Genomic DNA, 14,829 nt, shown 5'->3' on the forward strand with positions numbered 1-14,829 from the left:
GCATAATGTTTTATTTGCTATGTTCTCAAAATTCGAATTGTGAAGAGGAATGCCGTAATCATAATCGAAAATTTAATAACACACTATTTACCTTTAACTAAATTTATTAACATTTCTCAACCTAATCCTTTAGATTTGAAATGAAGCATAATATTCTCTCCCTTAATTATAGCAAAACAACATTACAACCCTTACGACTTTGCAAGGTATAATTCTTGTTTTCTATGATTAATATTGCAAACTTTCAATAGGTGCCTTAATAATCATATAATCATAACTTTTATGCTCCCACTATCATGATGATTATTATAAACATAACACTTATGCTCCCACTAGCTTCGACATGTATTCAGAAACAGCTTAACTTTCATAAAAACAATGCTTATTGAATTTTTTAAGTTCATGTTTCTCATACTTAGTGCTTTGATAATCTTTTATCAAGGCTTCTTGAACTTATACACCTTTGCCTTCGATAGTTCATATGTGTGTCTAAACACTTAAGACTAATTGCCAAACCTCACAATTCAAATTATGGAAAGGGATACCGTAACCATAATTGAATTCGAGAATGCAATTTTACAATCACTATCTTCTTAAATCTTTCTTAGTGAAAGCATTTCCTCACAATCATTTTCATGAAGGAGGAAATCTTATGACACTTAGATTTAAACGGTGTATTTGTTCCTATCCATGTGAATTTGTTAAAAACAAAGTTTACGACAAATTCAAACTCATATGGATCGAACTTTCTTAATCTTGATTTCTTGCCTTATGGTAGCACAGCTGCCCACCATGTCTTCCAAGTCGTTAAGCAGCTCACCTTTTCTTATCAATGTACTTTCCATTGATCAAGGTCCTTGCCTTTTATGCATTCAAATGAGAACTCATAGGATTCACATGCATAATTAACTCGATTGGATTGGCACAGAAACAAAATAATGTCAACACGATAGGTTGTAAACCTCAACTCGTGTGCTAGTGATGATCGATAAGTTTTATTTGATTTGTTCTTGAAACCTTTCAAGACCATTAAGACTCCCACTGACTCCTTGACATATAAGATTCTCTTGTCAACAACCATTTCTTGACAAACAAATATTCAAGAGTTAGTGTAGCTTTTATCAAACACTTCATAAATTGGTCCTAGTTGGTCTTTGTCTTATCCAAGACATCACAACTTTCCATATTTGATGAATGTTATAAACCTTCTTAATACTTATCACTCAATTTCACAATCTTAACTCTAAGACTTGTTTTTGGAACGAAGTATGATTGACTTCTTGATTTAACCATTTCTTCAATTCTTGATTCCTCTTCTTAGACATACAATTGTACAAAGACTCACTTAGAGGATCAATTGAGATATGGTTCTTAATCATTAAGACCCATCATAAAGCATAAAAGGTACTCTCCGTTCTTCTTAGAATGGAGAAACTTTTATCTTTCTGCCTACTTGATTCTTCTTATTCGTTCTACTATTGATTTAAACCTTTTTTCAATCAATCTAGAATTACACTTAATCTTGTAAGTATAATCACATTTACTCTTATGGTGGACTTGATCAACACACAACTTTGTGTGCTCGATCTCCTATTCCTTCACGTGACACTTTGTCAATGAATTAGTCTAATTTCCAAATGTGAAATTTCTCATTCATCGTGCAACCAAGTTGCATGATTCTAAGTTTCTGTCCAATTGAAACTTGAGCGACGAGAAACTCTCCCTATTTGGTAAATTCTCGACTTTCCATAAATAACATAATAAGAACCAAATCCATTATTGCTAATAATAGAAACATCCAAACATCAATTTTTCATATACGCCAATGCAAGGATAAATAAATAATATAAAATCAAAATTTATTTTATTGCGGAAAAAATTTTGTCCTTACAATGCAATGCATTGAAAAACTATGCTAATACATCTTTCTTAGCAATCTAATTGTAACTCTAAGTAGTAGCTCAAGAATCTAATCTTCGAGAAATGCGATCGAAATCCATTCCTTCACGGTTAGATTTTGCTCACTTCTTCCCTTAAGCTTCCTTTCTTTTCTTCGATCCTACAAAACATCAATTGTAATCTTATCACATTATGTATTAAGAATCTAGAATAGAAGCTTAAAAGAGTTAGTCAATGGATTTTACCTAAAGCAAAGCCATACGTTTTGACTCTCCCATCTCTTAGATCTCTTAGGTAAATAGGGCAGCTTCGTCTCCAATGCCCTTTCTCTTGGCAATAACAGCAAATTGACTCTTTTGGAACATGACATGGAACTACTTCAGACATTTCCGTTCTCTTATGTTCAAACTTTTCGATCATAGCATGTCTTTCATTGCCATTATCTATATCCATAGAGGTCTTGAAGGCAGATTCACCAATCAACTTTGCTTTTCTATTGCGCCAAACCATTGCTGATTCGGCAGCAATAAGCATATATGTGAGATCTATAAGGGTCACGTCGTGGTTCATCATATAGTACTCTCTTACGAACTCACTATACGAGTTAGGAAGTGACTGAAGAACCCAATCAACAACCATTTCCTCACAGACAATGGATCCTAACATTCTTAACCTATCAATGTGTGACTTCATCCCTATGACATGTGCACACACCGACTTTCCTTCTTTATGTTTATTTGCCAAAAGGGCTTGAGTGATCTTGAACTTTTCAAGCCTTCGAACTTGTGGGTTAGGGAGAATAATCGGAGGAGGAGGAGGAAGTGAAGTATGATCTCTTGTTCCTCGATCGAATCATGGAATATCATCTTCATGTGGAAAGCTTGTTCCACGGGATTTGGGAAGACCATAGTTGTCGAACTTTGACATATACAAAACGGGAGAAAACGAATTCAAGTTAGTTGATTGATTGAGTCCTTAGTAAATCACCCAAATGAGTTACTAAGGCTAGGACCCAACACAATATTCTACAACTCGGGAGAGGGATGCCGTAACCCTAATTGTAAAATATTTGAAGGTAAGTGAATGACGATTCACTAATTTCCACCACGAAAAACGAAAAAGAATTTAAGTTTTAAATCTATGAAAACTCCTAGATCCTTTGAGATTCATTGAACTTTCAATGGCATGTTTAAATCTCGATATGCCCCTCTTGTTTGTGACTGGGATGCCGAGGATCACAAAGCGGGTGTGAATAACCATGCAAACTTACATGGTGCCCTCACATGTTACAGTCATCTATTCGATGTGCCGGTAAACCACACACGCTCCACCGAACTATGACAAACATTGAGTCACCCTTTGCTACCTTCACTTAGAGCCATTTAGTGTGCCGGTAAACCACACACGCTCCACTAACGTCTTCGCAAGGGTACAAAGTGTAATTTCATGGAATTGCATCAATTCACTTTTGCCTAAGTAACTAAGATTGGGAATTTTATGAAAACATTTAGTTACTTTAATAATTCATTATACTTATAATTGAAGGTTTCGTCCTCTCCTACCCGTTCGGCTAACGACCCTCCACTAGTCAAGAGTGCGGTGGGTAAGAGTGGATACCCATTCAATCGCCATTTTATAGGCAATTTTCTTAAACACCCCTTATAGACCAGCTTTGTGAATGAGGCCTACTAACGGTAAGACTGACTTTTACTCATTCATATATATAATGTTAGACTTTTAATGTTATATATAGTATAGGGTGTCTTTTACACTTTAAAATACTAGGTGGTCAAATATAACAATTATACTTTTAATTGTAAACCAAAACTTTTATGGATTTATTAAACTTCTTTTAATTATACACCTTAATTAATTAATAAAACCACAAGGGTGTAATTTGAACATTTTCAAAACAATACTAGGGTTTTAGAATTTAACATCCTAATTAAACTTTTAATCAGCTTTTAAATTCCAAAACTTGAGGGCAAGTTTTGAAACTTTTCAAAACAATTTAGTTTTAATCTCTCTTAAAATTTTCGAATTTATGCCATATAAATTAATATTTTAAATATTAAAACTCTTGATTTAATAATTATCTTGAATTAGACTATTAATTTAATTATTAAATCATAAGGGATTATCTAAATCATGAGGATAATTACCATTTATACATTTAAGATATCCTAATCCCTTAATTATCTCTCTAGATTTTGAAATGATGATTAGGATAATGCAAAATCTATAATTACCATATATAACAACTAGAGGATAATTACAAGATATGGGATAATCCAAATCCCTAAAATTTAGGATCTTATCTTGGGGAGGAGGCTAATTTCGAAAATCATGGGGTTTTTCAAACCCTAGATTTCGAAATCTTGAGGCTTAAGTAAAGGATTTGAAACCCTTTCAAATTTTCGCAAATTAGGGTATAGAAACCCTAATCTCGAAATTTCTAGCCTCCTAGGGTTTATTGGCTATAAACCCTAATATGTCAAGTTCATACAATTGTATAATACTAACTGAAAACAAGTTAACCAAAGGCTCTGATACCACTGATGGGATTTGTACAAACAATCATATGTGTGCATGCAACCCTAGAATTGGATCTATGTTTTCACTATTAGATACACAACATTATGAACACATAAAGAAACCCTAATTCTAGCATATAAGTAATCATATTAACATAAGAATAGTTTTATAATATTACCTTGATTGTTATGTAGCAATAACAATCCCAAATCTCCTTGTATTGACTTTGGAAGGCTTAGAGTCACAAGTGTCACTCCTCTAATGGTTCACAAACACCAAGAGCAAATGGAGAAGCAAGAGAGAGAGGGAAGAGGTACAAAATTCATTTTTAGGAACCCTAGACAAGGCATGGACGAATTCTTATGGCCTTAGGGTTATTTATATAGGTGTAGAGATTAGGTTTCAGTCCTTATCCTTATCTAGTTGCTTGCCCACCAAGCAACCATAAGATAAGCCTTGAAAACCCTTATCTTTTATCCTTTGGACGATTTCAAGGATCCTTATCTCCTTGAATTCGTTCAACCCATATTTATTATAACCATTACCATATTTTGTAACTATCACATAATTACAATTCAGCCCCTCTAGTTTAATTAATTACATTTGATCACAAAATTAATTCTTAATTAATTATTGACCAATATTAATTAAACAAATATGATTTCTCCTTTAATATATTATTCTTATAACATATTAATAAATCATAATAACCTCTCTCTTTATTTATTTCTCCAATCAAGTTGCTTTGGTGAAGGCAACCCAAAAGGACCATGCACCATCGGGTCAAGTACATACCAAAATAGTTATGGACTTAGACACTAATCCAACACTTAAAGTGTGTGTTTGGTTACAGGAGATTCAGTTCTTAGGACACCTCGTTAACCAGAACAGGATTCTGGTCGACCTAGCCAAGATTGAGGCAATTATACAATTGGAGGTCCTGAAGACTCCTTCAGAGATCAAGAGTTTTCTAGGATTAGGAAGGTATTACCGAAGATTTATTCAGGATTTCTCCAAGGTTGCTATATCCCTCACTCATTTGATGAGGAAGGTCGTGGATTTTCGTTGGGGTCTTGAGTAGCAGGCTACGTTCGATAGAGTGAAATAGAAGTTATGTGAGGCCCCGGTGTTGATCCTTCCGGAGCGTGTGGCGGACTTTGTTGTTTATTGTGATGCTTCTATCACCGGTTTGGGGGCAGTACTCATGCAACCAGGGAGAGTCATTATATACGCTTCTAGGCAGCTGAAGCCGCGTGAGGTTCGGTATCCGACACATGACCTAGAGTTGGGGGCGGTGGTGTTTTCCCCCAAGAATTGACAACATTATCTTTATGGGGTTCAGTGTACCATTTACACTGACCGTAAGAGTTTGAGGTATCTCATGGATCAGCCAAATCTAAATATGAGACAACATAGATGGCTTGATGTGGTTAAGGATTATGACTGCGAGATTCTTATCACTTGGGGAAAGCGAATGTTGTCAATGATGCATTGAGCCATAAGACGGCTAGTTCTTCTGTTAGGAGCTTATGTATAAGAATTTTGATTGTTTCCGCTTTTGTACTTGATCAGGGAGGCTCAGGTCGAGGGAGTCAAGAAGGAAAATTGGAAACAGGAGAGAATCAGGGGCGAGATTGACAAGTTTTCTACCAACATCCATGGATTGTTGACCAGGTGTGGTCGGGTTTGGGTGCCATATTTTGGCGAGATCAGGCAGACTATGTTAGAAGAGGCACATAAGTCTAGATTTTTGATACACCCTAGAGCCACCAAGATGTATTGGGATTTGAGACTTAACTATTGGTGGTTGTGTATATAATTTTAGCTAAATACTATGTGTGAGATGAAAGTAATTACTATTAGTGGCCATGCATATAATTTTATCTAAATACTTCATACATATGTGTAAGATGAAAGTAACTATGCACTCGCTTGATAAAATGGATGATTGGTGAATTTGGCAATGCTTCGGCTAACACGTTGGTATTTCCTTTGATGTGACCTAGGTATAAATGTCACTGATTCTTAGTCTTATATTCCTAGCGACTAATGATATTCTAGATTCCTCATTAATCCCAATCACTACATAAAGATATATCAAGTAAGGAACAACATGTTAGGATCATATCGGACGTAGGTTCCATTCGGTATACATAGTATACTGTTTGGAAATCCCACTTTAAACACCTCACTAAATCCAGCCTAGATATTATCCCCATAAGTTGATTAATCAGTATAATGACTTGGAATTATTGATAAATCTTATTTATAGATTTATAATAACGACTATGAACGTAAATATAAATTACACTTGAAATAAATTAATTGTAGCTTAAATTACAAATATTTCGGCGAAAACCGAGAAATTGTATGGACAGAACTCTGAAACCTAAATCTTCTATTTTTCGGGCTCTCCAGGACTTCGAGACTCGGTCAAATAAGCCTAAATACTGAGAAAATTTGGGTTCAAGGAATGGAAATTCAAGAGGAAACGTTTAGAGGGTGTGAGGAACAAAATAGCGCTTCAAAAGCTATTTATAGGAAATTTTTCGAGGATACACGCCGCACACACCTACCAGGCGCACCGTGTACTTGGGTGGTGTTGTTGGGTGCCACATGTCACTTTCCTGGTAGAGTGTCGGACGTGCCACGCACCTTACCTATGAGCGCGCCTGTTTGTGCAATTTATAAGATTTTGAAAATTCATAACTTCTTCATACGAGATCCATTTTTGCCGTTGTTATATCCATGTATAACTATCAGTGAGATCTATAACTTTCGTTTATATTCTGTCGTCTAGTTCTCACTTTATTTTTAAAGTTGTATTTTTAACTGGCTTAGATTGCTAAACTCTGTTCAAAATTCATATCTCTTTTATATGAAATACGTTCTCGAATGTCTTTATATTTATGGAATTGTATCTTCAAGATCTTCAACTATTGTTTAGATTGTTTCGGCTATCAATCAACTGATCGTGATTTCAGTTTCTATGTCGTGCGTTGCTATACCGAAACTTCTAAAAATCATATCTTCTTCATACGAATTCAGATTTGGACGTTATCTTTATACACACTCTCAATTTTATGACTACTACGACTTTCTTCCAAATTGATTAGGCTAATAACCAACCTATCTAGAATTCATTTTTTACGAAGCGCATAGTTGCGTCGGTTTTATCGCTAAACTTTGAAGAAGCATAACTTCTTCATACGAAGTCAATTTCAGAGTTCTTTATATGTACAAAATCCTTTTCACACATAGTATAACTTTGGTTAAGGTTATTTATCCTAAATAACCTTCTATAAAAATGTCATTTTTATTGCTTATTTATATTTTAATTGTATTAGCCTGAATCCGCAGGCGTTACATAAACACTCGAAAACTGCTTGTTGCTGAAGCGTCATTTCAAAATGAACTTCCATGGCTTGGACAATTGCATTAAAAAGGGAACTTGCTAGTGTAGTGGGATTTATGGGGGTGTCCTTAATAGTGAAACTACTAAATTCAATGCTCGGAGGTATTTTACGGAGAGAAGCCAAGGCACAAACATAATCAGAATCCATACCGCGTAAGTCGCTATCCCATAAGATGTAGTATTGTAACATCCAAGATTAGGACCTTGAGGCAACAAAATCATATGAAGTAGCCTCTACTGCCAATTACAATCCTAAACTACCAAACCTAATGGGTAGGGAAGCAAGCAATTTGCCACCGTATGTCGCCAAAGAAAGGGCCACCACAAACCATGATGTCCTCTTTCGCCCCGCATAGTCCTTTGTCAAAGAACAACAAAACTTCTGTTATGTGAATGAGTTAGCATGTCCTCAATCCAAAGAAAATTTTTGTAATAACCAAACAAGACTGAAGCAAAAGGAGCTCAATATGGGGGTCAAGCAGTTGTGGAAGAAGGCACATCAAGTTCACAACGTTTTCGGCTTTCTTTATGGCTATGATGCTAATGAAACTATCGTCTCTACTAACAACTCCCCAAAGAAAGAAGTTTCACCACCAATAGCGGCCTCCCGATGTCAACTGGGAAAAGCCCACCACGAAGCTTTCTACATCACATGAGGGCCAGAAGATCTCGGTTTTTCATGATATTCAACTGAAGGCTTAATTTTGGACCAACCACTTTAATGATGTCCAATGCTTTCACCACTTCCTCCAAATCTCCAACAAGTGTCCCATCATCAGGGTACCATGCATGGAGAAGAAGCTTGTAGTTGTCTATTATATTATGCAATAGAGGATGCAATACAAGAGCAAATAGAAGTAGTCCCAAGGGGTCTCCTTATTAAACCCGAATGGTGGACCAAATATGTGTGTCTCATAGATACAACCTTGTTGGTTGACCATATAAGAATTCTATCCATAAGGATATAGAAGGGAACCTCAATCTAACCTCATGAAGTAATGCAGATATCTCTATAAGGTTAAATGCATTGTAGAAGTTCACAGTAAGCATGTAAAGAGACCCGTCTTCATGAAACTCACTCAACACCCTGTTAACACTATGTAATACATCTTAACACCACCCAAACTGGAAATCATTGAGATACTTGCCCATGTCTTTACCAACACCTTTCATAGGCAACTTGGAAACCAGACGTCTCCATATAGTGCTTACTGCAATAGGTTATATTTCATTGCCACATTTTAAGAGCGGCGTAAAAGGAGTAGGGGAAACAAATTCTGCCAAACTCGACAAACATCTTCCCCTATCCATAGATTAGCCACATATGTAATGTAGAAGGTCTTTTACTGTAAATGAACCTTCTCTACAAAGAGTATCCAAAATGTGTTGAACTCTAAACTCGTCTCTCCTATATGAGGTTCCTTTAGGGAATGACTTAAGTCACTTCCAAAAAACTTCTCCCTTTTTCCATTATAAAACCTATCGAATTTAACATTTTATTCGGAAGAAAATGATTTCTATAAAAGCTTCAAAAGAAGATGTGACCTTCTCTCTCCTTTTTATATTAAACCCAACGATTTGTGTTTGATGGTTTCATTTTAATGCTTTGAGTTTCAAGTTTGATTTCTTTGTCTTGCATACAACACTATGTGGTTTGATTTCAGAATAGATTTGCGGTATAATGTTAGGTTTTAAGTTTCAGAATATGGTTTCGATTTGGGTTTAGGATTAGATTTCAATTTCATGACATTTTATATTTTAGTTTTAGGTTTTAGATTTCAATTTCAGGTTTAAGATTTCATATTCAGCTTTTGATTTGAACATCGATGGTCTTTTTCCAGGTTTCAATGAGTTTTTTTTCCTGAGGTGGTGGTGGTCGATGAAAATGGTGGTGGTGGTGGTAGTATATAAATGGTGACGGTGGTGGCGTGGGGTGATGTGGCTACATATTTTGTTAAATAAAATTTTTTTATATATTAATAATAAATAAATAAATACTAAATAAAAAGATACATAGATAAAGTTAATATAGTATTTTTCATGTCTATAAAATCACACCATAAAAACGTTTTAAATATAAAGTAAAAACTAGGGACCAAATATGTAATTTTGATACATTTAGATAATTTACTCTAGCTTTTATTTAATATCTTATCATGAACGAAAAGAGTATATATATATATATATATATATATATATATATATATATATATATATATATATATATATAGAGAGAGAGAGAGAGAGAGAGAGAGAAAGAGAGAGAGAGAAAAGTTCAATAGATAACCATAATTATGGGTTCTTCAAGGAACCAATTTTTTTTTTCAAATTCTAGAGTTTATTCTTTATCGAAAAAATAATCTAAAAATATCTAAATTCATATATTTTAACATTGTGAATGTCAAAAATATTTTTCGGATTCACCGTGTGAATCCGGATTCACGTTGTGAATTTTCGAACATTCACATTGTGAATTTGACGTAAAAAAAATTCATATTTTATATCATTGGAAAAAGGATAAAAAGTTATGAATTTCTGTATTTTTAGTTTTTTTTTTTAATAAAAATTAAGTTATAAAAGTTGAAAAAAAAATTGGTTCCTTGGTAATTATGGTTCTCTATTGAACCTCACCCTATATATATATATATATATATATATATATATATATATATATATATATATATATATATATATATATATATATATATATATTCTGAACGATACACTTCCTTTCTATGGAGATTGTATGTCGCTTATAATTGGTAGACTTTAGGGTCCTATGAGAACCTACATTGCTTAAGAGCAATAAAAACCAATAATACGAATGATAGAACTACATCAAAGGAAACATAGGCTTATGTGCACGTATCAGCTTGAGTGATAATAAAGTCTTTGTTCAATTTATATATTAAATATGATAGTTTGAAAATATATATAAATGAATTTTGTAAGGAATTCTGATACAAATAAGTCTTAAGTATGTTTTCCGTATCATTAATACATATTTCGATACACGACTTAATTTCTTAGACATCTCTCTTTAAATACCTTATATATTTTCAAACTTTCATATTTAACAAATAAATTGAACAAAGATTTTATTATCACTCAAGGGACTCTGTCATTGGTAGGAAGAATAAGCTAGCTTATAATCTAGGTCGATGATCTTTATTGTATTTTGAAAGTATATTATCTTATGCCCAAAGTTAAAATTTTAGCTCATTGAATATCTAGTTTAAATTTTATTAGTATTAGATCTACCCAGAAGTTGGTCTCAAGTCAAGTCAAACTTTAGCCTATTTAGGCTTGCTTGATAAACAAGTCTAGCCCGAGCCAAACCTAAGACTCAAACTATTTATGCGTCAAGTTCAAGTTTTATTTGTAAAACTCAAAACAAATAGAGCTCGAGCTTGAACCGAAACAATTTAAATGAGTTGAGTTCGAGCCTAATTCTATTCGGATTGAGGTACACAAAAGTAGGTTTTGTTAGAAATTTGGGTTATAGAAGGGTTTGGAAATTCTGAGAATTGTGGTATCACTTTCAGATTAAAGTATTTTGGTGGTACTCCCAATCTTTAATCGGATAAGACTCAGAAATTGAGAGCAATAATAGAAAATCTAGTTGTTATGAATTTTGTGCGTACCATCAAATGAAGACAAAAAATTAGTTAAGTACACTTTCCATCAGAAAACTGTCACCAGATAGTTGTATGTCTGAAAACTGTCACAAAAAACAGTTTGATGTCTGAAAACTGTTACTAATCCGGGTTCTTTCTATAAGGGTCAAAACAAAGTCAAAAATTGGGTTAATTTCCAAAATTCAGATTTCTAATGTACTTTTTATATAGCAACATAACTCACTTGGACCCCGCCAAGGACCCTACCCCTTGGACCCTACCAGGGGTTGTTGCCCCTTAGACCCTGCTCCCAGGGGCGTTGCCCCCAGACCCCCGTTCGTTCAGGGGTTTCACCTCTAAATAACAGTCTATTTTTAATCTTGAATAAACTTAAACAAGTGTGCACTTCGTACATTCCTTACTTGTTTAATATTCATCAAGATTGATTTTGGTCAACAAGTCAACCCATTATACTTAAATACAATTAGTGAAACAAAATCACCAACATGTTTTAAGCAAAACCCGCTTAAAAAACGATTCCTATCGGATCGAATATTTGGTTTTTGGCTAAAATCTAAATGAGTTTGATATGATTTTTTCATAGGATTTGGAGTTTTGGACAACTGGTTTTGGACATGGTTTAACCAGTTAAAAACCAGATTCTATAAACCTATATTATTATTATTATTATTATTTAATATTCAAATTTATTCTAACCAAAAAGACATTTTATTATATTTGATTTTAAAATATTAGTATATTTGGATAAAAATCATTTTTAACTGGATAAAAAATCTGGTTTTTCAACAGGTTAAAATTAGTTGAAAAATTACGATAACCCAATTTTTTGAAAGAGAAATTAAAATTCTTCCTACATTTATTCTTACTATCTTCCTACCCACATTAGATAGTGACAAAGTGAACTAAAATTAAATCAATTTCATTAAATGTATCATTAAATGTGACACATGTCAACATTTGATATGATAGGAAGATAAATAGGAATAAAATATAAGAGATTATTTACCGACCACCATATTGGATAAAATTGTTCGATTTTAAAAAAACAAAAAATAAATATATCGTTTTTTTTTTCAGATTTATAAAAAAATTGGTCTTGTTATACACCTCCATTCTCTAGGACTAGTATTTAAGGGTGTTCGTTTGAATGGATTCAACGGGAGATTTGATCTCATAGATTTCCATTCTCGTTCTCAACCCATGACCAATATGAGCTTTAAGTTTCCTTCGTAACTCCCGAAACCTCTTTGTAGTGGCTCCCTTCCATGCCTCATTCGCTATTCCTGCATCCAGAGGGGAGTACGTTCGATGGAATAATTTCTTAGATGTATTACCACATCCCCAAGGGTTAGGCCCACTTTTTACAGGTTAGTAGAATCTTTATGCTCAAAATCCTGATTCAGGTAGTCATTTATTTGGTACCTCCCAATGAGCAAGAACTGCCATTTTAACCCTTCTCGTTTGATCCGATCCAATCAAGTGAATCCAAATTGATTTAGATTTTCAAAACATGGATCCGAATAGTTCAAACTAAATTCAAATCTGATCCGATTACAATTCGGTTGGATCGGTTTTTATAAATTGGTTTTCAAAAACCAAAACATTTTAAAATTACATATAATTATAATATTATCCAAATTTACACAATAAAAGAAAACAAATTATTTAATTGTAATTTGAAATTTATAAACAACTAATAAGAAGATATATTATAGTTAAATATTTTATAGATAAAAAACTTTTGAGAGAAAATGCATATTAATGTTTTTTTATCGGATGAAATGTTTTGAACCTATTTGAAAAAATAAATTACAAAAATAATAAATAACTATAGATATATATTATAAATAAATAAATAATAAATATTTATTCAGTTTTTTTGGACTATTCGGTTCTTATTTTATAAACCAAAACGAATCTGAAATCCAAAATAATAGTAATTCGATTTTGTTGAAAACCAATCCAAAATTATCCGAACCAAATAATTCAATCCAAATTGTCCAATTAGACAATTCGGTTTTATCCAATTAGTGAACAACTCTACTAGTATTAATTAGGATCAAAGTCGAGTTGGTTTTTTACACCCTAATTTATTAGCTTTATTAAATAAACTATTTGATATAAGTTAATAAATAAAGTCTTGTAATTTATTTATTTTTCTTTTGATCAATAAATAACAAATATTGTTTAAGCCGTTGCCCCCTAAATCCGAACTCCGTATTAAATAGGTTTATATGATATTTAATTTGATTATGTGGATGTTATTTTTATGTATGCATAGGTAGATGATAAAACTAGGGATGAGAAAAAGGACCGAATCGGTCGGAACCGGACCCAACCCGGGAACCGGCTTCGGCCAAAATCAAGAACCGAACCGGCCCGGCAGTTCTACCGGTTCCCGGTTCCTAGCGGTTTTTGTCGTGTCTTCAAATGTTGGAACCGGTCCTTGCAAAAATAGCACCGTACGGTTCCGATTAATTTTTGTCGGTTCTAACAGTTCCGATTATATCGGTTCTGGTTCCTACCGGTTCCCGGTTCCAAAAATCTACAAAAATAACGTCCCGGTCCCGGCCAGACCGGTTCCATCGGGTTCCGATGTTGGTTTCGGTTTCGGCCGGTTCCCCGGTCCATATGCTCATCCCAAGATAAAACATTCTACAGAAATACAACTTCCAATGAATGCTTACATATATTAGAAATATTTTCACTCACATAATGAATGATGATAGAAAATCATAATACAAAATCCAACAAAGCCCAATTCAAGAAATGATAGTAAATCACAACATGATAATATGATTGGACTTAGTTAAGTCGTGCCGGATGTTACCAAAAACTTCCTTAAATCCTTAGTAAGAAACAACAATAGACATTTAAGCATAGTTCCATCTAGGGATGAGTTTTTTAACTGAAAAATTGAACCAAAATGGGAACCGAATTATTGAACTAGAACCAGGATCCGGTTGGAACCGATTAGTGGTATTTGGTCTGGTTCCCAGTTCCTCCAATTCATCATTTTCGGTTTTCGGTTCCAGTACCGAACACCTTCGTAGATAACACACTTCCTAATACAATTGAACTAGAACCAGTTAATTAGTGGTATTTGATCGGTCGGTTCCTCCAATTCATTATTTTTAGTTTTCGGTTCTTTTGGTTCTGGTCCGGTTCGGCCTGGTTTACATCTCTATTTCCATCTTTTCATAAACACCATTTTGCGCTTTTAAATTATAAGAACAATACCAATAAATATGAACAAAAACAATTTCACATTAGACCCATATACAATTGCAAAACTTAGAAAAAAACAAAACGATAGTTTTTTCTTTTTATTTTTGTAAATAA

This window comes from Lactuca serriola, chromosome 1 (genome assembly GCF_051521515.1).
Source record: "Lactuca serriola cultivar US96UC23 chromosome 1, Lser_US96UC23_V15, whole genome shotgun sequence".
NCBI lineage: Eukaryota > Viridiplantae > Streptophyta > Magnoliopsida > Asterales > Asteraceae > Lactuca > Lactuca serriola.